The 27,343-nt window shown below is 42.2% G+C and overlaps 2 non-coding genes across 2 annotated transcripts; both read right to left on the reverse strand.

The window, feature by feature from the left end:
• Positions 1-1,610: 1,610 nt before the first annotated feature.
• Positions 1,611-1,805, reverse strand: LOC148647799 (U2 spliceosomal RNA). The gene has a single exon (XR_015927140.1). It is a non-coding gene; the product is annotated as a U2 spliceosomal RNA (small nuclear RNA).
• Positions 1,806-8,187: 6,382 nt separating this feature from the next.
• On the reverse strand, positions 8,188-8,378 carry LOC148647800 (U2 spliceosomal RNA). The gene has a single exon (XR_015926888.1). It is a non-coding gene; the product is annotated as a U2 spliceosomal RNA (small nuclear RNA).
• Positions 8,379-27,343: the final 18,965 nt, after the last annotated feature.

Here is a 27,343-nt window from a genome sequence, read left to right on the forward strand (position 1 = left end):
AATTAGCTGGGGGACGCAAAACTCCTCCTTCTGCAATATCGCACGCATGGAAGCTGGCCATAAATCTCCATTTCCCAGTCCAATAATGTTCCTCATCCCAAATTTTCCGACCTCCACCCTGTCCATAAATCTTCGCAAAAAAGTTACAATTTCTGCTTCAGGCAAATGAGGATTAAACATATGTACCATCACTGGCTTCAATTCTCGGGCACACAAGGGCTCCACCCAAAACTTATTCAGTGGCTCATACTCCTTCAAAAGCTGTATCTTGTTCCAAACCCTAATACATTCCTGTTCCGTCATTACTGTAAGATTGTAAATACATTTTGCCTGGAATTGCCAAGACACCCCTATGCTCAATTCCAAGAACCTTGCAAACAATTTCCTTCTCAAATTTTCCCCTCACCATCCATTCCGCACGTTCCTCCTTATTTTTTAACACGAAGCGCACCGAGTCCTTAAGTTGCCCCTCATGGGACGTCTGGCGCTCGGCCGCCAATGCCGAAGGCAGCTCACCCTTCCACGACGTCATCTTTGGAGCCCCACCTTCACCCCCTGGCCTCAACCCAGGGCGATTCCAGTGGTGGCTCTGGTCTTCAGCCCGCTTCCGCTCCCTCTGCTGTCCTGACGTCTCTTCCGCAGGTAGTGCCTCCTCCGATGACTCCAAACTCTTCTCCAGCAGTCCTCCGATTCTCCTCCCACTCTCTTCAGGTCCCCTCAGCAAAGATTACAGGCCGCGGTCAAACCAGTAAATCTTGGCCAAAAGGCCGAGAAGCGATGCCCCCAAAGGCGCGGACTGACGCGCAGGCATTCCGCTGGCGCACAGTGGCGCAGCCTGACTCCTCTGGAGCCCGGGACCCGCGCAGCTGCCGGCCTCCCTGCAGCCAGAGGCCTGCCGCCGGACTCTGCTCCCCCTCTCTCTTGCCTGCCTGCCTGCCTTCCTGCCAGTTCGGGGCGGGGGCCCTGCTCTTTGATCTTCTGTCAACGGCCCGACAACGACCGCAGCCACAGGGGGCGCCAGCTGCCCAGCCTCCTTAGCTTAGGCCCCTCCCACCGGCAGCAGCTGTGCCCAACCAGCTGCAAGCGAAAGCCGAGTGCCAGCACCTGCGGGCAGAGGCAAGTGGCAGCTCTCTCTCGGGAGGGAGGGACAGGGACACGCGCGCGCACGCACTCACGCCTGCCTGCCGAAAAAAAAGAAAAGAAAGAAAAGCTGGATAGACTCAGTTTTTTGGAGGGAAAACGCCCAGCTGTCGAAAGGGCTCGCCTGCAAGGACTGGGACACACACACACACACACACACACACACACACACACACACACACACACACGCCACGCCTGCCTCCCTGGAAAAAGGCTGAAAAAGTTTTTTGGAGGGAAAACGCACGGGAGCCGAAAAGGGGGCCGGTCTGCTTGCCGAGTCGAGACGCAGGAAAGTGCACAGAGGGAGCACGGGAACGGAGATGGAGACGGGGATGGGGAGGGGAGAGAGAGACAGACACAGAGACACACAGATGGACGAGAGATGAGACCCGAGAAGAAGAAGCTCCAGTCCACCTCGCTTGCTTGCTCGCTCACTAGCTAGCTACGTCTGTCTTTTCACCGCTGAGAGAAGGTGGTGCACCGCTCCCGGAGGCGCTGCAACACCGGGCCGATGCGTGGAGAGGATGGAGCAAGCTCCTGATCCAGCTCCCTGTTCCAAAAATCTGTTTAATATGTGGTCCCCCGATGGGGGACTTATCAGATATTAAGTTGATAAGAACAGATTTTTTTAGATTTTTTAGATTTTTTATTCTCAAAAAACATATTTACATACTATGTACAAAAAGCTGACATCCAATGAAATCAACACAAACAATACCATCACTCAATTCAAAATACAGCAATTCAAATTAGGACATATAATGAACAAATAAACCTTTCCACCGTTCTTTAGCTGCGTGGTAACCCCTGTTCTGCACATCCAAGACTACCTCACACTTAATTCGATACAACAACCTATTGTACAGACCAACAACGTTTACATGCAAACGGTTTTTAACCAAGCCATTTCGTGCCTTCCATAATTCCATTTTGACAAGACTTATCAAGACCCACAACACCAAAGTTATCTCCTTTGGGTACAGTCCCTTTTTCAGTCCATACAATATGACATTCAATGTAATTACAAAATGTGGTACCACCATCCCCAACACAGAATCACACATTCCCCACAGCTGTTTCGCGAAACCACATTCCCAAAAAACATGATTGATAGTCTCTAGCCTATTACACTGCGCTCGCGGACATTCCTTTTGCAATGTCAGCTTGTCTGTACAAAACATCTCGCACAGGAAGTCTCTGCCAAGCAATAAACCAGTTAAGATCCATCGAATCATGTTGCAGTCCTCTGGGGTGGATCCGTCTCCATGTGTCGTTTGTCACTCCTCCAACCAGCCATGATGTCCTCGTAGAGTGCCCTGTGATTAGACAGCACCCCACCCTCTACATCCTTGGCATGCCTCTGCATCCAGGTCACCGCATGCCGGTAATGCCAGGGCAGATCCTCCCCATGAGGGGCCTTATTGTCCCATGTAAACACTCCCCGCAGTTTCCCGGCCACCCAAAACCACACAAAATAATGGGCCAGATGTACAATTGGCACTTTAGAGGCAGCACATACAGATTTCACAAACATACAATTAAGTTTCATGGGCAAATGTGGCACCCCCCGACCCCCCTTCTCTATTGGCCTATACATGTCAGCTCTTGCAATATACTCATACTTCTTCCCCCATATAAACCAAAAGATCTCCCGTGTTAGATACCTATTCAGCCTAAGGGGCATAGGGTAAACAGCCGCCAAACAGCTCAACATGGACAGAACCTCTATTTTTACAATGAGCACCTTACCAATATGAGTGAGGCCCTTATTCTTCCACAAGCTAAGGCAAGTTCTCGCTTTCTCCAGCTTAGCTAGCCAGTTGAAACTGGCAGCCTCCTCTTCCTTAAAGGAGATCCCGAGTATCTTCATGGGATCCCTGCAAACCTGCAACCCGCACACCTTGTCCTGCTGGTCTCTCCACCTTCCAAAGAATTTAATCATACTTTTCTCCTTATTTAATTTAGCCCTGGATGCTTTTGTAAAAACCTCAAGATGTTCCAGTGCCCCCTGCAGGTCAGCATCCGAATTCATAAACAAAGTAAGATCATCGGCATACAAGGCTATCTTAGCCCGCTTCCCTCCACTTCCCGGTTCCATACACACCAAACGAGCGTACGCCTCAATATGTATAACAAATAACAACGGCGAGAGAGGGCATCCTTGCCTCACCCCCATCTCCTGCCTTACAGTACCTCCTACATGGCCATTTATCAGGATTCTACTCCCCACTGCTTTGTATAGGGTCTGAATCCAACCCACAAACTGCGGCCCAAACCCCATTCGCTCCATTACTCTCCACAAAAACCCATGGGAGACTCTATCAAAGGCTTTCTCAAGATCTAAATTAACTAACATAAAAGGTAGGTCTCTTTGCCCTGTCCATGCTATGATATCCCTTATTAGCTGTAACGTCCAACTAATTTTACGTCCTTGGACCCCACAAGTTTGTTCCACCCCAATCACTGAGGGCAACACTCGTTTTAACCTATTTACAATAACTTTAACAAAAATCTTATAATCCGTACACAAAAGTGTTAGAGGTCTCCAGTTACGTAAATCACTAGCCCTCCCTTTCTTATAAAGTATTATTAAAATCCCCGTCTGCATAGTAGCCCCCAAACAGCCCTTTTTAAAAACCTCCTTCAATAATAAAAGCAACAAATCTTTCAAAACCTTCCAAAACGTAAGATAAAACTCTGCCGGCAAACCATCTATCCCAGGCACTTTACCCTTTTTCAGAACCTCTGTCAATTCCCTCAAAGTAAAAGGGCCCTCTATATCTGCCCTATCTTGCTCCGTGAGCATTGATGTCACAGCCCCCAAAACCCTTTCGACAGCATCCTCTTCTATCTCTCTTGTAGAAAAAAGGTCTTGATAAAATTCTGATGCTGCCTTTAACATCCCCTCCTTGTCAGTTACTACTTGCCCCCCCCCCCGAGTCTCTAGCCCCTCCACCACCCGTCTGCTCTGTCTCTTCCTTATCTGGCTGAACTGAAATGTAGAACATGTTTCGGAAAACTGCAACTTCTCTATGTACAATTTAAAAAGGTAATGACGAGCCTTTCTCTCATGATACCTTCTAAGTCTGTCTTTTTGCTCATTGATCTCTGCCAGATCAACCGGCAGCCCATCATTACAGTTCACGTACAGTCTATTTAATCCCTCCTGTAAAATCCTTCCCTCTTTCTGCTCCTTTCGCTGCCAATCTCTACAATACTTTCTGGTTTCTTCTTGGATCCACCTCTTAACAAGATCCCACCATTTCAAGATGGGAGTCTGCTCCCGCCTAGCATTAATCCAGGACAACAGCTTCTGTCTCATAAAATCCTTATAGGCAGCCTCATTCAAAATTTCTGTGTTAAGGCGCCATACACCCTTCCCAAAATCAGATCTCCCACCTGTCACTACAACCTCCAACACATCGTGGTCAGAGTGCCAGAAAGGTGTCATCAGCACTCTCTCAATCCCCAAATCCCTGGAGGTGAAAATATAATCCAATCTTTTAGACGCCCCTTTTACATTCCGCCACGTAGGACCTGCTTTCCCCACTTTAGCTTTCAACGCACTATCAACCAAACCATACTGCACGAGCAGGCTGCGGACATTTTTGACATCTGGGCTGTCTTTCTCCTGAAAATCAATGTTAAAGTCCCCCCCCATTATAATCTTTTTATTCGTCAAACAAAAGGGTGCAAAATTAACATAAAAAGTACGACGTTGAGAAGCCACCGCCGGAGCATACACACATATGAACCTATAACTACACTCACTCACTGTCACATCCACACACAGCAGTCTGCCCGGCACCCCAACCTCACCCTGTCCCACCACAAGGTAATGGCACCCAAAAAGGATCCCGACCCCAGAAGAATGCAACCCTCCCACACTCCACCTTGACGATCCCCTATCCCACTCCTTTGAAAAGTCCACTACATCCCTCTCATTCTTCAAATGGACCTCCTGCAAAAAACACACAGTAAAATCCAAAGATTTTAAATAACCAAAAACCGCCGCTCTCTTAACTGGGCTCCTCAAACCTTTCACATTTATAGTGAGTATTTTCAACATAAGGACTTTGAAAATGAAACCTTCGAAAAAACCTGTCCCTTTACCCTGTGCCTTAATGAAACTGAGAAGCTTACATACACTTGCCTCACAGTCTGTTCATCCCTTCCACAAACAAAAAACCCAAACACAGTCCAAAAATAAAAATCGTGGAAAAGGCACACAAAGAAAAAAGCCCCCTGGGACAGGAAAACAGCACCCCTTCCCACCCACTCTCCCAAAACCCCCACAAAAGAAAGGAAAAATGCCATGATCACAAGTGAAACTTAAAGCTTTTCATCCCATTTGCTCAAAACGTCCATCGCTGCAATGTAAGCATCCCGGACTTTAACTTCTTGAGGCCCACTCACTAACAATTTCGTAATCCTCCTCGCATTCCCTTCATGTTCAAAACTCTTAGTACACACGGGAACACTCTTAGTATATTTTTCAACCCCCCTGCCCAACTTGGTAACCGCACATTACCATTTACCCACTCACACCTCCTTAAGAAGCCAGGCGAGGCCTCCAACTCCTTCATAAACTTTCCATCCTTCTTAAATACTCCCTCAGCAAACGCTGCTTTCGCCTTCCCCGCGTTTCCTCTCCACTGCCGCTCGATGTCAGAAAAAAGGCACTTCTTGGACCCAATTTCTGTGTGAGTTTTCCCATAGACTTGGAAACGTTTCACTTCAGAGCCTGCAGTCACACACTTGTACTGAATGCCTTTCCGGTGGATCTCCTGATCTGCAAACCCAGCAGGCCATTGAATTTTCTGCTCCTTTCATCCCACTTACAGAGCTCAACGAAATCCCTGGGGAGCTCAGAGTCAAGCCAAAGACCCTCCTCTCTCCCCTTCTTCAGCTCTACCAGAGCCCCCACACCTTTGGTGGGTACTGGGATACTTTCACTCTCTGTGCTCTGTTTCTGGGATACAAAAGGCCCCGGAGGACCCCACACAGCCAGCTCCTCTCCTCTGACCTCGCCCTCCTCTTCACCGCCAGAGGACGTGAACTCCACATCCAAGGCCTCAGAGACAGGCACTTCAACCAGAGGCGGGTCTTCTAAACCCCTGTCTGCCTTTTTTACTTTCACAGGCTCTTGCTCCGGTGCCTTCCGCTTCATGGTCCTCTTTGAAGTGGACGGACCTTCAAAGGCCGCCTGCCCCATCTCCGCCATCGCCGCTTTCAAAAAGCCCAGTCCCGGCGTCTCTGAGCTCTCCAAAAGCTCATCACTCTCCATCTGATAGACGTCCTCCACCGCAATTTGCATATGCAAAGGTGGCCCCGCCCCTTCGCCTGCAACTCCCTGCACATCCCCTTCATGCGGTTCCCAGGCCTTCCCCTTCTCCTTGCCTTCCGCAAAAGGGGTTGTGCTCTGCGCTTTCTCTTGAAAACCGTCTTTCGCAGACTTTTCTCCTTTTCCAGCCTTTTCTTCCGCTGGTCTTTCACAAACAGCAATGCTTCTACTGCCAGAAGCCTCAGATGCGTCCATTAGCCTCTGCTCGTTACGAGCTGCACCTGGCCAGGCCTCTCCTGATCCACGCACCACTTCTGAAAAACTTCTCTTTCTCAAAGGGCAGTCCCTGAAAACATGCCCCTCACCTCCACACAAGTTATCATTCATTTCTTCAGTACATTCCGATGTAAAATGTCCCACTCCTTCGCACCTTCTGCAAACGCGCTCTCTACAGTCCACCACATTATGGCCTTCTTTCCTACACCGCCTGCACACAAAAGGCTGTCCGTAGTAATACAAGTAGCCTCGGTTAGTCCCAATTTCAAAAGTAGCAGGTGGGTGCAATAGGCCATCAGGGGCTGAACCGTTGGCCCGAAAGCGCACTTTAAAGCGTCTCTTTCCAGTCCAGAAACCCTTTTTATCTAGAACCTTCACCCCTATGCCCTGAATGTCTACAAAACGTTTCAAAAAGCAAACAATGTCCTCCTCAGGCACATAAGGGTTGAACATCGCCACCGTCAGAGTCTTTAGCTCTCTAGCAAAAAGGGGTTCTACATAATAGTCCACAAAAGGCTTTTCCTCCTTTTTACGATTAACAATGTCCCAAACACCTCGCACTAGGCCCTCTGAAACAAATTTCGAGCAGGCCCCGAAAAACTTTCGATCCCTCTTCCTCCCCTCTCTGGCCAAGAAACAAGCTGCGGTCAGGCCACACACTTGATCTTAGCTAAAAGGCAGAGAAGCGATGCCCACAAAGGCGTGGACCGACACGCGGGCGTTCCGCTGGCGCACAGTGGCGCAGGCCGACTCCTCTGGAGCCCGGGACCCGCGCAGCTGCCGGCCTCCCTGCAGCCAGAGGCCTGCCGCCGGACTCTGCTCCCCCTCTCTCTTGCCTGCCTGCCTGCCTTCCTGCCAGGCGGGGGCCCTGCTCTTTGATCTTCTGTCAACGGACTGACAATGACCGCAGCCGCAGGGGGCGCCAGCCGCCCGGCCTCCTTAGCTTAGGCCCCTCCCACCGGCAGCAGCTGTGCCCAACCAGCTGCAAGTGAAAGCCGAGCGCCAGCACCTGCGGGCAGAGGCAAGGGGCAGCTCTCTCTCGGGAGGGAGGGACGGGGACACGCACGCGCGCACACACGCCTGCCTGCCGAAAAAAAAGAAAGAAAAAGGTGGATAGACTTTTGGAGGGAAAACGCCCGGCTGTCGAAAGGGCCCGCCTGCAAGGACGGGGACGGACACACACACACACACACACACACACACACACACACACACACAAGCCACGCCTGCCTCCCTGGAAAAAGGCTGAAAAAACTACGTTTTTTGGAGGGAAAACGCACGGGAGCCGAAAAGGGGGCCGGCCTGCTTGCCGAGAGAGTCGAGACACAGGAAAGTGCACAGAGGGAGCACGGGAACGGAGACGGGGAGGGGGAGAGCGAGACACAGAGACACACAGATGGACGAGAGACAAGACCTGAGAAGAAGGAGCTCCAGTCCACCTCGCTTGCTTGCTCGCTAGCTACGTCTGTCTTTTCACCGCTGAGAGAAGGTGGTGCACCGTTCCCGGAGGCGCTGCAATACCGGGCCGATGCGTGGAGAGGACGGAGCAAGCTCCTGATCCAGCTCCCTGTTCCAAAAATCCGTTTAATATGTGGTCCCCCGATGGGGGACGTATCAGATATTAAACTGATAAGAACAGATTTTTTTTGTGTTTTTTTACAAAGTACAAAATAAACAAGTTATCACAAATCATCACAAATCATCACAAAACAGCACAAAACCAAAACATTGAAAACCAACCCTTCTTCATTCTAAATCCAAAAGAGTCTTCCACCGCTCTTTAGCCGCATGGAAACCCCATCTCCTATAATCATGTCTCTGCAGTTGACTTAATTCATGCCTAACCCGCCCATTTATCCCCTGAACACCCACCAACCCCGTATTTTACCAAATGGTTTCTACAGTCCCATAAAACCATTTTAATCAAACACACCAGTAACCACAACAAAAAATTTGTTCTCTCATCACCCTTAACCGATCGCCATCCCCATACAACCATGTGCTCAGTCAGTGTAAAATTCGACCACAAACCCGTGAAAAAGGCTCGATACTTAACCCAGACAGCCTGCGCAACCCCACATCCCCAAAACACATGAGCAATAGATTCTATCTTGGAGCATCCAGCTCTTGGACACTCCGGAGACCTCGTCAGTCTGTGATGACACATAACCTCCCGCACAGAAAGCCTCTTCCACCCACACAACCAATTGATGTCCTTCATCCTGTTGGGAAGGCCCTTGTGGTGAAGGAATCTCCAACATTGTTCTGGTACAGTAATCCCCGGGTACTCCTTTCGCATGCACACCTCTCTCGCTCTCTCGTATAAAACCCGATGCCGCATACACTCCACATCCACCTTGGCCCCAGAATACTTTTTCAGCCAAGTAGCTGCCTGTTTGTAAAACCATGGTTGCTGTTCTGCCTTGGGAATGCAGAATGGGAATGGGAATGCTTGGGAATAGATTCTAATAAAGGTGCACATTTATTCCACACTTGCAGGGCAAAAACACAAAACCAAAAGACATGCTCAATTGTCTCTAGAGACCGGCAGTCTGCTCGCGGACATTCAGTTTGTCTAGATAGTTATGCCTGTCCAATACATCTCGCACAGGAAGTCTCTTCCAAACCAGCTGCCAGTTCAGATCCATCATGTCCGGCCGCAAACCTTTGGGTTGAACCCTCCTCCAGGTCTCGGCATCCATGTTCCCAACAATTCTGTCCTCTCCTTGTCCCATTATAGCTCTGTACAGTGCCCTGTGATTTCTCAGGGTCATCACATCCTCTGCCACCCGATGTTTCCGGACCCAGGACACCGCATGCTGTGGTGTCTCCGGGGGATAGTTTATGTAAACGAAGGTAGTACTTACACCACACTTTACTGTCCTCAGATCCGTGGCGTTTCTTCCAATAACTGTCTTCCTAATACAGTCCGTAATCCGTTCCCTTAGTCCTGATCCGTTCTGAGTTCCAAAAGTTCGTAATAAAGCCAATCCGCGATGTATCCTAAACCAGTGTCCGTAATCCAAAATCATAAACCTTTCTCCTTGCAGTAGTTCGTTGTTCCTTAGCCCGATCCTTACCATGCACCTCTTTTCCTCCAAAACGCATTCACCTTACCGGCTTCCGCCCTGTTCACTGCCTCCGGGGCACTTATATTCCGGTTCCTGATGCGTCTCAGCTGTGTCTCATTGTTTCTTAAGGTAGACCCTTTCCATCTACTGGTCAGCTGATTCTTTTTGTCCGCCATCTTGCTAAGGTCAATCTCTAGCATTTTCAGTGTTTCGTTTCGGAAATACCTGTTAGAGATGACCCTTCCCCGTGTCCTCTTACAATGCCTATAATGCCACGGTAAGTCCTCCCCGTGTGGGACGTCGTTCCTCCAACAGGTGAGATGCCGCAAGCGGTTGGCAAGCCAAAACTTTACAAAAAACTGATAACTATGCAATACTGATTGGCTCAAAGCAACACATAATCCCGACACATATATACAATTTAACTTAATTGGAATATTTGGTACTCCTCTACCTCCCATTTCAATCGACCGGTACATATCCCGGCGCTTAATATACTCATATCTTCTGTTCCAAAGAAAACCAAAAGTTTCTCTAGTAAGATACCTATTATATCTCGCAGGTATCGGATATATATTCACCAGGTAAATCAAGGCTGGTAGAATGTCAGTCTTTAAAACCATTACTTTTTCTACAAAAGTTAAACGTTTATCACCCCATCTTAACAATCGCACCCTTATTGCCTCCAAAGCCTGAAGCCAATTATAGTGCACCGTTCCCTGATTTTGGAATGAAATACCCAAAATCTTTAAAGGGCCTCTTCAAAAATCCAGGCCATGTATGCCCTCCTCTCTGTCTCTCCATAACCCAAAAAACTTAATTTTACTTTTACTTCTATTTTATCTGGCCCCTGATACTCTAGCAAAGTCTTAGAAGATGGCCAAGGACCTTTGCAAGCTGTGATCGGCGGTCAGCACCAAGGTAACGTCATCTGCATACAAAGTCATCTTAACTTGCTCTCCGCCACTCCCAGGCAACAATAATCCATCTATGCCTGGGTCTCCGTTTACCATCCTTGCAAATGGTTCCATATAAAGGACAAACAACAAAGGGGACAGTGGGCAACCTTGTCTCACACCAGAATGCTGTTTCACCAGTTTGCCGACAAAACCATTAACCACCTGTAGCGGCAATGCTTGTTAATAAGACAGAATTAAGTGTTGCTGTGCTTTCCCAAATGAGGCCTCATCTCTCTGTTCATCTCTGTGGTGCAGCCACAGAGAAACTATTCAAGCAGGCTGATTTAAAGATGTTTTCTTTTGATAAGGGACAGCTCCCAAAGGGGGATGCACTTAGCTAAGCCTGGCTATCATGATCAATGGTCATCTATTGGCGCCTATCTGTCTAGGGAGTGCCAGATGGACATCTGGACTGCATTCCTAAGTGTCAGGAGTAAGTGACTCATATCTCACCTTGATCAACCAATCAGGGACTGGTAGGGCCGAGTAACCCACGTGGGACTCTGATGCCCATGGAACTTTCAGCCAATCAACGAGCTGAAGTTCCTCTAGGTAAAAACAGGCAACACAGAGAGCCTGGGAGACTTTTTCTGACAATTCTAAAGGGAATTCAAAGGAGAATTCCAGGGCAGGACGGCCCAGGAGCAGAAGGCTCCCAAGGGCAGGACGTTCTTGCAACGCGCCTCCTGACCATCCTGAGACTCAGCCCGGACAACCACGGAACGGCCAGTGTGTCCGAGTGCCAGAACTTTCCTTTGTTCTAAGAGTCTAGAGCGGAGGTTGCCAGAGAGTAACTAGAGGATCCACCCGAGGTTAGCACCAGCAGCAAGCCTTGTGAACAGGTCGGAACTGTGGACAGCTGAATCAGTATTCAGAACAAGCGCCTCATCAGGAACAAACCGGTCTTCCTGACCTGCTGGGACCCACAGTCATCTTTTCTCCTGTGCACAAACTATGCTAGTTAAAGCCAACACTAACTAGCTGGTCAGTGAGCATCAGCAGCGCACCGTCTCAAGCCACACATCACAGCCTGGCACCAAGCCAGAGACCGCGGATTGGACAGCAACAGCCTGAAACTGTTTCTTTGTGCCCACAGGAGATCTGAATCCCCAGAGATTGGATGAGTATTCAACTTCAATGCATTACAGCTTGAGAATTCAATTGTTATCCCTACCAGTTGATATCAATTTAATTCCTAAGAGTTATGTACTTGTTTTGAGTATCTAATGTAGAAGTTATAACCAAGTTCATTTACGAAACGGTCTAAATGAATGATATACTGAACGTATGTCCTCTTGATATATGTAACTCTTTGTAACTAACTGAATATATACCTTTTGTATTTTGATAACCCTCTCGATAAGATCTGTTAGATTTATATGCATATTCTATGTATTAATAAATATATCCCCGTTTATTAGTACCTATATGTGTGCGTTGTTTGAGTTATATCGCATGGTTGGATTCTAAAGCCATCAGAAGAATCAATTTTGTGATTTACTGCTACAATTAATAATTGTCCCAGTAAATGCCCCAAAAAAACAGATTCACAACTGAACGCTGTGTCACTGTGTAAAAAGAAAACGTTTTGAACACCCTATTTTGTAATGAGCTGCTGAGCTAAGAACAGGAGTTCCTGCTGTCAGAGGGGGTGGAAAGTGAAGATATGGACATAAGAATATTTGTGCGTGATCAAAAAATGGCATTAAGCACTTAAAATTAATATGGTTAATAATAGTAAACTGTAACATGCTGTAACAAGATTGGCTAAACTGGGAAGCCTGTTCCCAAACACCCTGCCCCCACTGCCATTTATGGCCTTCACACGCGTTATGCTCCTATTCTTTTTATGCTCAGCTACTAAGATTTCCCTTCAGTGGTAAAATTCCATATAAATATTCAATACTAAAACGGACACAGTAAAAACATTTAAATCTTTCTACGACCGACCAACCGCGAGTGCCCATGTCGGTCAACCAAGCACATACCGCGGTATTGCGCGAGGGTGTAGCCAATTACACGTGGTACGTGTCTGTGCCGCGCACTTTGAATGGCTGCATCTGTATGTACAGTACACAGCGGTACCGCAGGTTTAACTGAAGGGTGCAAATCCACCTGAGCCCAAAAGCCCAACATATTAATGTGTATTCGCCTGGCGCTAAGCGGTTTTCATCCCTCTCTGTGGGAGTGCTGGCTGTGACTAATTAAACCGGTTTCACAGGTATTTTCAAAGTAGAAGGGGGCGAGTCTTAAAGCGAAAGTCACCTCCCCCCTTCCAAAACCCCTTACAATTTAGCACTGTAATAAATTCTATTCTACTCTGAGAATATAGGGGGGAGGAAGAATGCCCGTGGTCTTTTCACCGATAAACTTGTGTCAAGCTGTCGACAAAAAACAGCTGTCAAAAACGTTTTTTTTTAAAAAGTCAATTTTGTGTCCATAATATTGCTATTTTGATATTGCTAATTGCTACTGCTACTGAGTCTCTGTGTCTACAGTACATTGTTCGTGAACAAACCGGTTCACAGGTATTTTCAAACCCCAGCCGCTGTTGTTTCATTGGTTGTTATCCTGTAAAGCGTTTTGAGGAGCCACCTTTTAGGCCCTACATAAAATAAAGTTTATTATTATTAATATTGATCATATTTTTCCTCCCAGAACTTGTAAATTGTTGTTGTTATCCTGTAAAGCGCTTTGAGAAGCATATTGTCCAGCTTGTCAGGTGCATTCTCTTATGAAATAATAAGTAGAGCTTTTATGATAAAGGTAGGTTGTGTACTTTTGCCCAACTGAGCAATCTTGCTTTCATAAAATATACCAACTTTTTAAAGACTGATGATTAACATGCTGTAATACACAGTTTAAATTTAAAAGCTCAAATGCTGTACATGAGAGGTTAAGCTTTATTGGCTCCTCCAGTCGGTTTTACAAAGTGATTCCGGAAACTTTCTGGTATGACGTCAAATGCTTTATACTGCATGATACTGCCGTGGTACACTGCGTTGTACCGTGAAGTACCACCAGCATTTTGAATGGCTGCATCTGTATGTATTGTGCTACAATTATATTTTTTAACAAGTATTCTGTCATTAGAAATTGCGTGTAGAATTATATTCTCGATAAGCATTGTTTTAGGGTTAAATAGGTTAAGAGTCAGGAATAGCCAATACATTTTACCTGTAACTGTTAAAATGCCAGTGCATTAAATGTGAAATGCAACGGTTTGAAAAGCTGAAGCCCTTTCTTTCAAACTTTTGCTTTTAGGGTAATTAAGTCATCATTCCCCTTTACGGCAATGCATTGCATAGAGCCATATAGGAAAGGCAAAAAATTTGAAGATAACATTGAAATATCACACAACCATGCCATCTAACATCCTCTATGTTTTCTAATAATCCTAACCCTAAACCTGGCTAAGGGTTTGGGTGGTTAGGGTTAGGTGTTCAGATTGTCTCCGAAGAATTAATGCAACCTTCCACTAATTTGAATGGAAAATATAACCCAGGGCATCAATATGTAAGCTTTAAAACACTCAACCATCTTGACAAACCAAAGAAAATATACAGATGCAGCCATTCAAAATGCACGGTACAAACCCGTACCGGACGCAAACACCCACAAGCCACCGCAGTGTACCGCAGTATGTGATTGGCTGGCCAAAATGACCGACAGGGGACACTGGTTGGTAGTGAAAAGATTTAATCATTTAATCTCTTTACTGTGCACATTTAATCCACTAAGTATTGAATATTTATATGAAATGTTACCACTTAAGGGAAATTTTAGTAGTTGAGCATAAAAAGAAGAGGAGCATAACGCATCTGAAGGTCATAAATGATATTAATTTAGGAACATAAACATATTACTGTATGTAAACTGTACTGTATATGGCTGGTCTTGATAGTTTAAAGAAAAAAATACACACCAGTTTTCCATTTCTCCCTAAACATTTTAAGCATCAAAGTTTTATAAAACGGTCCCCAAATATGCGACTGCTGTATAGAATGAATTTTAATGTAAAAAAAATATATTTAACTATATTTAATTAAGCTGTTTACGTTCCTCCACCTGAGAATATAGTCACTTGTTGCTACGCAACGCAGAAACACAGCCACTTACCAGCAAAGAGAGGACATTAGCTAGCCAATATGATAAAGAAATAAATTATTTTTTTGTTTATTTCTTTTGCACATTTATTTGAACATTTCCATCGACTGTACAAGCACTTGGGAACTGTCCAATCCCTAGTTCATCTGCATTTTCTTTTATGCTCCGGGTATGCTCCCAGTCTGGCGCCGGTCTGTGTCTTCTAGGATATAATGCCGGAGATTTTTTGTTAAATTTGGGTTTCCAATAACGCCGCAGCAAACTCTTGTTTTTATGTCCACTATAACGGACAATCTCCCTTGCTTTTAACTGAGCATTTCATAATTTCCTAAAATTAAAATGATTTAAACTATGCAACAGAATTCTGGGGTCTCCCTATACCAAAGACTACGGTACGGCTTCAGAATGGTGATTGGCTGACACCATCTGACACCCTCTGACTGGGAAAAAAAGACCTGCTGATCTATTCTACATACCTGGAAGACAACAGCATACAGTATGTTGTTTCTATTCGAAACGTGTATTTTAAAAGTTTAATTAAGAAGTAAAAACCTTACAGCGTACACGGATTTCTAAGCTGATCAGGAAGAAGAAAGAACACCCGTGTTTCGCACATAAAAAGTGGTTATGAACTAGCGAAACCTGTTTTATTTATTTTATTTTTATTTAGATTAAGAGTTCCCGTCACCCCCATTTCCGTTTAAATTTAAACAATAACAACAATACTGTTAAGCTGGGCAAACGATATTTATTTATTTTTTAAAAGAAATAAAAAATTAGATATAATGATGTGTTCTGGCTTAGACATTGCACAACATTAAAACCTATAAAAACAGATTTCAAGAGTTGATGACCACTTTTTATGAGCGAAAAATGGGTGATCTTTTGCTGCTGACATTTCACGTTTTAAACTGAAGTAAGAGACAAGATGTAAAAAGGGTTAATAACTTAAGTCAGTTCTGCCTGAAAATTAGACTTCTAAGCAACAGGGGTTTATGGCAGGAAAGGGGGTTAACTGATAAGGATTCCAGATGTGAGCTAGGAACCCCCTGGGGGCATAATCTTAAACTGACCATTTGGCCAGGGTCTTTTAACTGGCCAAATACCATGACCCCTCCCCTTACCATAACACCGAATGACATCTGAAGCAGCAAGCAAGGACTATATAACCTAAAAGTTTGTACCGGCACATCGAACAATACTTCGGTTTTGTTGTTTCTTGTGGGAAACAACACTTTGGCTTTATTGTTCCTTGCATGCAATAAACTCATCTGTTTTACTTCATCTCGGGATCCAGAACCTTATTCTTTCTGTTACAACAAATTGAATAAGAAATAAGATTGCTCATAAATCTAATCACTTATTCTACATAAACACAGTGTAATTGCTCTCTGAAAATCCTCTTTTTCTTGTTCTTTTTCTTGATCGAAACTGATTTGAGATGTCAGTACAGATTTATTTTCTGTGTGTGCATTTCCTAAATTTGCTTTGTCGAGATTTTAACTTTGTATTTAGGCTCAAATTTCAACTATAAATCATACACTAATTACTAGAAGTAAATACTGATGTTTAACGTGTCATTACCTACTGCGACTCGGACATGGAACGGCTAAAGATGGCGACACGTCAGGCACCCAGAAAGGGGGGCATCTTTCCACCTCCATAACTAAAATGCCAAATAGGAGTGGCTTAAGCGACATACACAGTCGTGTAACTGACAGTTTGAGGTAGCCTATCGTGTTCATTTCGCTTTGTTGCTGATAGGTTAAGCTTTCCAAACTCAGCCCCGAAGTCATGTGAATGATTTTTCGCCCTGTTTCACAGGTTAAACGCAATGATCACAAGCACCACCATGGTAGGATGTGGGATGTGTAGTTTATAATTCAGTTTGAATTATAACTGTACGTACTGTCTTCGTATTTGGCCACGGCTTTAAAGAGAGGGCGCGCCAAAATTTTTCAGTGCCCTCGTCTGCGCTTTAAAGGTACCCCTGTCGTGGAAGAATTTGACCTCGGAACATTTACCCAGCGTAATTATTGTATTTCATTGCACTTTGACAGATTGTCTTTAAATCAATCGTTGTCAGAATATCCCCACCTCCAAACAAGAACAAAATCGCAATGATTTTATTACGTGGCTGTTTCAGTAACTTAAAGTATATATTCAAAGTAATAATTTAACAATATAAGTACAGATGCAGCCATTCAAAGTGCACGGTACAGACACATACCGGAGGTAATTGGCTACGGTGTTGCGCATTGTGACGCACGATGGCACGCGGTACCGCGGTACGTGATTGGTTGACCAACAGCGGCACTCGTGGTCCGTTGGTCTGTCGTAGAAAGATTTACGGTAAACGTTTTTACTGTGCCCATTGTAGTATTGAATATTTATATGGAATTTTACCACTGAAGGGAAATCTTAGTAGCTGAGCATAAAAAGAATAGGAGCATACTGTAACGCGTGTGAAGGCCATAAACTATATTAATTTTGGAACTTAAACATACAGTATATGGCTGGTCTCGGTACTTTAAAGAAAAAATACACACCAGTATTCCATTTCTCCCCAAACATTTTAAGCATCGAAGTCTTTAACTAAAGAGATACCGGAGTCAACAAGCATACTTTTAGAATTTGATTAAAAGGGAATATAATATGGAATCGCGTATCTAAAGAAATTAATAACGATATAATTATATTCATGTACCGCAACACAAGAATAGTACACGCTGAACATTGTCTGTTGATAATGTTTCTGTAGTGCTTTTTCAGCACTCTGCATGTGACCTTGCCGGTGGCACTGTGGGTTAGGTTCCTGACTCCCATTTCACTTGATCTGTGATCGAATCCCACTGTGGAACCATGACTTTTTTTTTTAACAAACATTTCTTTGAAAAAATGAAACGTTTCCCTTGGTCAGAGATTAAATAAAACCTCACTTGCACCAAACAAATTTATATTTCTAAATATCACAACATGATCGAATTTAAGTCATTTTAATAACAATGAATAGTCACCTAGGCATTACAATATAAATATATGTGTTTTTTGATTCACAATCAGACAAATGCAACATAAATTGATATCTTTGTCTTCTAAGTATCTTAAAAAACTTTCAGCATAGCTTTCTCCCCGTTTAGATTTATTTTTCTTGGGATCTTGGGATCAAACGTGGAAAGATTAGATTGTAATCGTTTTAATTTTTTAAATACATTGCAGAGTTAAAGCAAGTTAAAGCCTTGATTTTATATATCACCTTTAAAAGTTGAATCTCAAAGCAAAGTAAATACCCAACACCGATTGTTCCCATCTGTCATGCTAATAAAGCATCTTGAATTGAATTGAATTGAATTGAATTGAATTGAATTGGGGGGGGAGGGCGAGCGAGAGAGCCAGGACAGACAGACAAATAAGATACACTCCACAGACCTTCACAACAGCGACATACCATGAAACGTTTGCACATATAGTTAAGTTATTACTTGGTTTTCAAAGTGCAATGAAATACAATATTGTTGTTGTTGCAGTTATTGTTGTTTTTATCCTGTAAAGCGTTTTGAGAAGCCACCTTTAAAGGCGATATATAAAAGCGCTGAATCTTATGGAATGTGTTCCGCCGGGGATTCAAAAAATTCATTTTTTTTTAACGTGTATCTAAGGAAATAGCAGTATAACCTTGTTCATGCACAAACAGTGGCATGTTACATTATTAATTTGGGTGTCTCCTCTTGCAAGAAAGCTCTAAATTGCATTTTGAGTGCGGTTTTTGACTTTTTCTAAATTGCAACCCATAAATAAAGCTGATACAGTTTAGACTTATTTTAAACTATTCAAAACGTATATTTTAAAAGTTTAAGAAGTAAAAACCTTACAGCGTACACAGATTTCTAAACTGATCAGGATCGTTATCTTTGTCTTATCCATAATAATGTTCACCGCTCTGTCCAGCAAATTAATAATAAACTTTATTTTATATAGCGTTTTAAACGAATAAGTAATTAGATTGCTCATAAACCTAATCGCTTTTTCCACATAAACACAGCGTGATTGCTCTCTGAAAATGCTTTTTCTTTTTTTTTAGGCTCAGATTTCAACTATAGATCGTATTATTATAAACTTTCTTGGAAAAATGTCTTTTATGTAAACCATGTTTGCTATTAATTCATTTAGGGCTAGAATATGTTCATTGTCTTCCAATCGAGTCGAGTTGACATTAGAAGCTTGCCACACCCGGACTGTTACACCAACGCATTAGCATGTTAAAGCGATTTCATTGAGGAGCCTAGCTTCCTTAACTAGTAAGTACTGAACTTCCTTGGTTTTGGAGGGGGGGGGGTGTCTTTCGCTGGAAATCTCGCCCCCTTCTACTTTGAAAATACCTGTGAAACTGGTTTAATTCGTCACAGCCAGCACTCCCGCAGAGAGGAGGGTTGTACTCGTTAATATCTTAGCCAGAACACATCATTATATCTCATTTTGTATTTCTATAAAAAATTTGTTTTGCCAGCTTAACACTATTGTTGTTGTTTTTATCCTGTAAAGCACTTTGAGGAGAACGGCTTTCTCACCACTTAGATTACTTTTTGATACCATCCTTACACAAAGCAGAAACTTCTTGTATTTTCCGATGACATACAAGTGGAAGGATGACAGATTTTAATCGTCTTTTTTCTGAACCAGGGAAAATCTAATCGTGTTTCTCTATAACAATAATAAAAAACTTTATTTTAAATATCACCTTTAAAAGTGGCATCTCAAAGCAATACAGTAGATGTAAACCACAGATTACAAAGTAAATACCCAGACAAATGCAAACGCGTTTTTAATAAAATGCTTTTATTCATTCAGCAGAGAGAGAGTGTAAAACCTGGGCGTAACAGCTGTTCCTTTTTCTGATCACTCGCTCTCTGGATAAACGTCTCACCTGTCCTGTTCTTTGTTTTCCTAATTTGCTGATTATGCCTTCTGCGATCCACTCCTGCCCTCACACCTAAAGAAGACTATTTTAAATTTCTTTGCACGGTCCATTGTGCAATTAACCCTTGTATGTGCTGTCCTTAAGGTGATATCACATAAAGGTGATATGTAAAATAATGTTTTTATTATTGTTATAGAGAAACATGATCAGATTTTCCCCGGTTCAGAAAAAAATATCTAAAGTATACTAGTTTGTCACTAGTATACTTTTAATACAGTCTTTGCTGTGCTCTAGAGGATCCTTGTGATATTTCGAGCTCTGGTTAAATGATAAGTGTCGCAGTTTAAATAAATTTCGTAGTTGGAAATTATGGAATGCTCTGTTAAAAGCAAGGGAGTTTTTATGTCTGTTGAAGTTTTTTTGCAACATGAATATAATTATATCGTTATTAATTTCTTTAGATACGCGATTCCATATTATATTCCCTTTTAATCAAATTCTAAAAGTATGCTTGTTGACTCCGGTATCACGTTAGTTAAAGACTTCGATGCTTAAATTGTTTAGGGAGAAATGGAATACTGGTGTGTATGTTTTCTTTAAAGTACCGAGACCAGCCATATACTGTATGTTTAAGTTCCAAAATTAATATAGTTTATGGCCTTAACACGCGTTACAGTATGCTCCTATTCTTTTTATGCTCAGGTACTAAGATTTCCCTTCAGTGGTAAAATTCCATATAAATATTCAATGCTTAAATGGACACAGTTAAGACATTAAATATACATATACATACTGTATACAGTACAGTTTGCATACGGTAATATGATTATGTTCCTAAATCAATCTCTTTTATGAGCATGTGAAAGGCATGGTGAATCGATTCTCAAAAATTACTGTACTTTGCATGATTGGAAACAAATGCGTGATTGCGAAATGCTGTGGTGTTACTTTTACAAAGACGGTCAATGAAAAAAAGAATGTGGATTCATTATTAATACTATTAGTAATATCTTCGTTAAAGACTTTGATTGCGACAGCTCAGACATGAGAGGTGGAGCTTTATTAGCTCCACCTTGCGGAAATTCCAGATACTATTATTTTGCTTGTGGTATTATAGGAGAATTTACAGTAACTAGCGGTATTTACCGGTAACTCGCGGTAGACTGTGTAATGCGCACCGGAAAATAATGCAGTATCGCCCGCGCATTTTGAATGGCTGCATCTGTTTTTGATTTTGTTTTTTCAATTGATTCTTATTTTAGTTTAAACCAATCCTCACACGGGATGCCCAAATATGTAAGGGTTTTGTGAGTTTACTGGCAGTGTTTAGTTGTAACAGTAAATTGATTCAAGGATCCACAAGGAATCATTACACAGAAAACATTTGATGCATAAAAGCATTCAAAATATCAAGCTTATAGCAAGTGCACAGAAGAGATGCATAAAAATAAAGACAATATATTGAGGAAACTGTTGGTTTTTCTAACTTGATCACTTTCATTATCATAATCAAGTCAGGTGCTCATGAGTAACTACTTCTACTTTGAAGAAATTGATATTAACGTCTCCATAGTTAATCAAAAGTGCATTCATGTTGATCATTTTAATTAGATTAATTAGGAGATTAATGTAACCAATGGTGTACTAACATAATATCTCTATTTTTATGTATCGCTTCTGTATCAATTTGATATTTTTAACATCTTATGTACACTTCTTCTATTGATTTTGATGTGACGTAAATACTTGTGAAGACTCCATGTTGCTCCAACGATTGATTCCTAATAGCCAAGGTAAACACGCAATTTACTATAACAGATACCTGTAAATACTGTGTCAGTAAGCTGACAAAACCCCTACAAGAGCTTGATAGGGATAGTGTAAAGGCTTGATCTTGATAAGAATTTAATGTCACTTTATGCCTTTTGCCTCAAATTAGAACTTGAAATTACTAATTGTACAATACAGTACTTCTAATTTGCTATTTTCCAACCATTCCCTGAACTATTTATACAAGCCTTTTGTTTGTATTAGTTTTATTCTTGATAAACTCATATATTTGAATAAAACTCAAGTCCTAATCTGAATTTACACATATCAACCTCACCGCACTCTTGAATTTGGGCTGTTAATAATCGTTTTATCACATTAACCCGATTTTGTTTTCAGAAATCAGTCATTTAGAGCAGTCAGTGATTTTGAGCAAGTGTCTCTATTTTACGTCCCGAGAACAGAGAACAGCGCTACCACTGCATGCAAACGCGTAAGTGTGACGTCAAGTAACCTTGACCTCAGGTTCACATGCTTGTTCTCGAGTTTTCTTGCATTTTTTAATTTATTTTACATCGAAATGTCAGGACAAACGTTGACGAATAGTGCCGTGTTTTTAATGAAAAGTGGAGTAAAAAAATATTTCGTATTTGAAAGCAACAACAAAGCGTTGTGCTTAATATGCAGAGAAACTGTAGCTGTGGTCAGAGTTTAATATCCGAAGCCATTCCGATACGAAGCACAGAAGTACTAAGACTTGATGCAAAATACGTTAAGATAAAGTAGAAACCCCGAAGAAAAATTGTTTATCAGCGTGAAATATTCACAAAGCGATCATAACAATCAGAATCCTTTGTAAGAGTGAATTGCAACATAGCCCATGTCATAGCTAAGGTGCCAAATATTTTTTTTAATTACGCTTAGAAATCGTTATTTTCATGACTCGATGTGAAAGTTCAGTGCGAAAATTATCACTTCAGATTTGTTTTCGTGTAAAATCCTTAGTACAAAAATTAATTCGTTTTGAAAAAAAGGTGGAATGTGGAAAAAAATAATAGGTTCTCAAGTTCGTTTACTGTATTATGCAGTTGACTACATTTTAGTAGGATATCTTCAATCCCATGAGTTTTTTAATCTGAATATTTCTGCTATTTGTGTTTTAATAAAATATAAAGAATTTTGTTCTCCTTTCTCTTTCATTGTGTAAACGTATAACCTTCTTATCCTACATCATTTTGCTTTATTCTTAACAGTTCTAGTATTGAAATACAATTTTAACATCGTTATTTGTGTCATTTTTAACATCATTAGACAGTTGAGGTGTGACTTTGAACACATACAATAAAAAATAGTTATCGGTTGAGTTCTTAACAGTGAAATGATCACAGAAATGTTATAAAACGATCACATTACTTTGCTATGTACCTATTCTGTGGCACATATAATTGTATTTCTCCTAAAAACCTGATTTGGGAGATGGGACTAATTTTTTACATTTTTCCCTTTAATTCAATTAAGACAGTTTTGAAATAAATCATTTCTTAACTTGGATGTAATATTTAAATCTATTTAAAGTGATGTGAATTGCATATTTTTTAGGTCTTCACATTTTGTAATATCTATTTATAGTAATTTAAAATATCCCCTTTTCTACCAAACACTTGATATTTAAATGTTCACAGCAGTTCTGCTTTACAATGTAACATTCATAATTTTTATCCAGACTTCTAAATGGTTGTTTGCAGAATGATATTTTTAAAATTTGTGATTAACTAGGTTTGGAAAGTACACTTTCTCCTTTAACTATCTGCATTTAAAAAAACATAGCTTTTTTTAGTCTTTTTTTAATTGGGTCTTATCTGTTAAGTTTTATTTTGAGCTTTAAGGAAGTAAGAAGGCATTTGTAGTTTTCCTTTACAAAATATTCTAAAACATTAGTTTTACAATTTCGAAATACTACTTTCCATCTCATCTATTCATATAATTATAAAACCATGTAATGTATAACACTTGTTTGAATTATATTGCTTTTTAAAAATGTATATAAATTGGCATTAATGTTGCCAAACACATACTTTTTTCTTTGACTTGCTTTTTATTTTTAGGTTTTTTAATACTAGTTTAATTTCTGTACTTTTAGTCTGTCTTCACTTTTTTACATCAGTTTTTTTCTAAACACATGACTGTTTTTTATTATAAACACATGACAACATTTTATTAGAAGTATAAAACTGAAGATATTGGTTTTCAACATAATTAGTTTTGTGCATGAGAATGCAGAAAAATGCTCTGTTTCCATTGGGCAGGTGAACAATTAACACCTGGAACACAGAACCTGAGCTGTGTAAGACTGACCAGCTGTATAAGATTGATTAGAGGAGTTTAGCTTTGGTGGGAGTAGGTTCACAAAGTTGTTGTGGCTTTAGAGCAGATGGTTTATAAAAGTGCTCTGTTTTTGGTAAATTACATTTGCTTTTAGCATTTTTAAAGAGGACAGTATTTTGGGGGAAAAAGTGTTTATGGTGATTACTTTTATTTAGTAAAACTAAATATGGACAAGCTATGAAGACAAATGAAAGTTAAATAAAAGATTACCAATATTACTACTTAAAGCTTTGAGGGTTGTCAATATTTGGAAGATGTATTTTGTTTATAATCCAGCAATGTATAAGGGGTGAAACTGCAAAAAAAATGAAAGCTGTGTATTAACAAAATAATCATTCTTAGTTAATATGTAGATTCTTTCTACACTAGTATGGATGGTAAAGGCCAGTTCCCTTTCCAGCTTGGTTCTGAAATTAGTTCTCAGCTCTGTAGTGGGGAAAATATACCAGCTTTCCATTGTAATTAACCAGAAGAAATAGCTTCTGCTTTCCTGATGATACTAAAATGCAAGACTAGGGTATTACACTTCTTGATGTAGACTAAGAAACTATCCCATAATGCACAGAATATTGTGTAGGGGTTATGTGAATTCACAGGCACAGTGATTAGATCTGAGGAAAGACTGTTCTGACTAATTATAAATGAGTTCCTGGCAGCCACTGATATTAATCAGGTAACATTATTTTTTTTCGAATATTGGACACTTTGCTGCATTTCTTATACAGATGCAGCCATTCAAAGTAAGCGGTACAGACACGTACCGCAGGTAAGATGACACGCGATACCGCGGTGCGTGATTGGTTGACCGACAGGGGCACTCGTGGTCCGTTGGTCTGTCGTAGAAAGACTTACTGTAAACGTCTTTACTGTGCCCGTTGTAGATATTGAATTTTACCACTGAAGGGAAATCTTAGTAGCTGAGCATAAAAAGAATAGGAGCATACTGTAACGCGTGTGAAGGCCATAAACGATATTAATTTTGGAACGTAAACATACAGTATATAGCTGGTCTTGGTACTTTAAAGAAAAAAATACACACCAGTATTCCATTTCTCCCTAAACATTGTAAGCTTCGAAGTCTTTAACTAACGTGATACCGGAGTCAACAAGCATACTTTTAGAATTTGATTAAAAGGGAATATAATATGGAATCGCGTATCTAAAGAATTTAATAACGGTATGATTATATCCGTGTACTGCGGCAGAGCTATGTAGGGCTGTTTCGCCTGCCTGATCATGCGAGCTGTCTTGTAGCCTACTGGTCTACTCCTGGTCTACTCCTGGTTACTCTCTGGCAACCTCCGCTCTAGACTCTTAGAACAAAGGAAAGTTCTGGCACTCGGACACACTGGCCGTTCCGTGGTTGTCCGGGCTGAGTCTCAGGATGGTCAGGAGGCGCTCTGCGAGAATGTCCTGCCCTTGGGAGCCTTCTGCTCCTGGGCCATCCTGCCCTGGAATTCTCCTTTGAATTCCCTTTAGAAAAGTCCACAGAATTCTCTCCAGAATCCTACTGAATCTCTCAGGCTCTCTGTGTTGCCTGTTTTTACCTGGAGGAACTTCAGCTCGTTGATTGGCTGAAAGTTCCATGGGCATCAGAGTCCCACGTGGGTTACTCGGCCCTACCAGTCCCTGATTGGTTGATCAAGGTGAGATATGAGTCACTTACTCCTGACACTTAGGAATGCAGTCCAGATGTCCATCTGGCACTCCCTAGACAGATAGGCGCCAATGGATGACCATTGATCATGATAGCCAGGCTTAGCTAAGTGCATCCCCCTTTGGGAGCTGTCCTTATCAAAGGAACGTTAAATCAGCCTGCATGAATAGTTTCTCTGTGGCTACACCACAGAGATGAACAGAGAGATGGGGCCTAATTTGGAAAAGCTCAGAAACACTTAATTCTGCCCTATTAATAAGCCTCGCCGCTATATATCCCCCCTTTTTGAAGGTCACGAGGTTCTGAGGCGTTGTTGCCTTCAAAACAAAACGGAGTTAAGTGATGTCCCTTGTCATTAGAACATTAATCTTAAATGTCCACATTACTCCTCGAGAATTCATACGGAACCAGCATTGGATACAAACAGGATGAATAACATCTGGAGTATGTATAAACACGGTAGGAGACATTATCTCAGTCTAGGAATTACACATCAGGAAGTTCACTGTCAATATCTGATACCTCTGTAGTAGATATTTGGGGAAGAAGTAACTTCCTTTCTTTTGACATGCTACCTTTAACTCATTCATGCTACCCGGAGTACATCTTGATGTGAGAGTACAGCATTCAGAGTACACTGTCAGTCAGGATCCAGCTACCCGGCAGCAGTGTTACAATAACACCAGTTCCTGTTCCCAGCCCCCCGATAAACCACAACACCTGTGTTGGGTATCTGCTAGGGTGGTTTGGAGGTTTGTTCCATTAAAGCAAACTAACTACCTGTACCTCTTCAGAGCTTACTGTTTCTTGGATTTCTATCCAATTCAATAGTGTGGCACCTGAAGGCATCCACGACCTCAAGTTTGGTCTTATATTGTCTGGTTCTAGACAGTACAGTGTTAAGTTACCGTGCTGTACTATGGCCTCCTCGGGAACTTGCAGGAAACTGTTGGTTAGGTAGCTGCATTGTGGTAGCTGTATCATGCCTGTCACAAGTCATGGTGACAGTTAAATGTGGTGTGCTGACCAGCCATTTACTTCCCACCTGCTCTTCATGGGGTTCATTAACCTCCCTCTGCTCGTTAGTAGCTTTACACCCTTCATTGGTGAATCGTTAAGACACAGCCAATGGATAGCTTTGGTAGCCATACCCATCTCAAGTTTTGTCACCGAATTCTGGGTGAGCTATGAGTGATGGGGTTAATGTCACATACTGCTCTACTGAGAAGAGTGGAATCAAGTGGGTTGGGAATTGTGCCATGGCTAGACTGGCTACAGTGGCACTAAACTCCCTTAACAGGTCTTGTGTCAACATTCTGGCCTGTTGCACACAAGCATAGACCCACTGTATAACACCAACAATCATGTCCACTGGTTGGGGAATAAGGTTTAACCCTGTTGCATAGGAGGTTGCCTGTAGGGTTTTCCCTAAGCTTTCCAACTTTTGCTGCTGTTGATACAGTCTGTCACTACCCTCTGGCATTTCTGACACCTGCCTTCTTGGGGCAGTCAGGGGGAGAGTGCCAGTAGCACACAAACCTACCAGAAAAAGCAAACGTGCAACAGTGGCGGCAGCAATCAGTCCTCCCAAAAGTCTTTTCGGGTGGCTGATCCCAGTCATCTCCTTCTGAGTGACTGTTGCCTTTCTAAGCTGGCGCAGCATGTACATGGTGTCTTTCTCAGTATGCCCTGTGGCATCTTGGGCACCACCATCCTGGAAATCTGGGGAGATCTGACGCAGCTGCTGATGCTGCTCCTCCTTTTCCAGGGCATTTG

This window comes from Lepisosteus platostomus, chromosome 15, assembly GCF_059453375.1.
Source record: "Lepisosteus platostomus isolate fLepPlt1 chromosome 15, fLepPlt1.hap1, whole genome shotgun sequence".
In the NCBI taxonomy this organism is placed as follows: domain Eukaryota; kingdom Metazoa; phylum Chordata; class Actinopteri; order Semionotiformes; family Lepisosteidae; genus Lepisosteus; species Lepisosteus platostomus.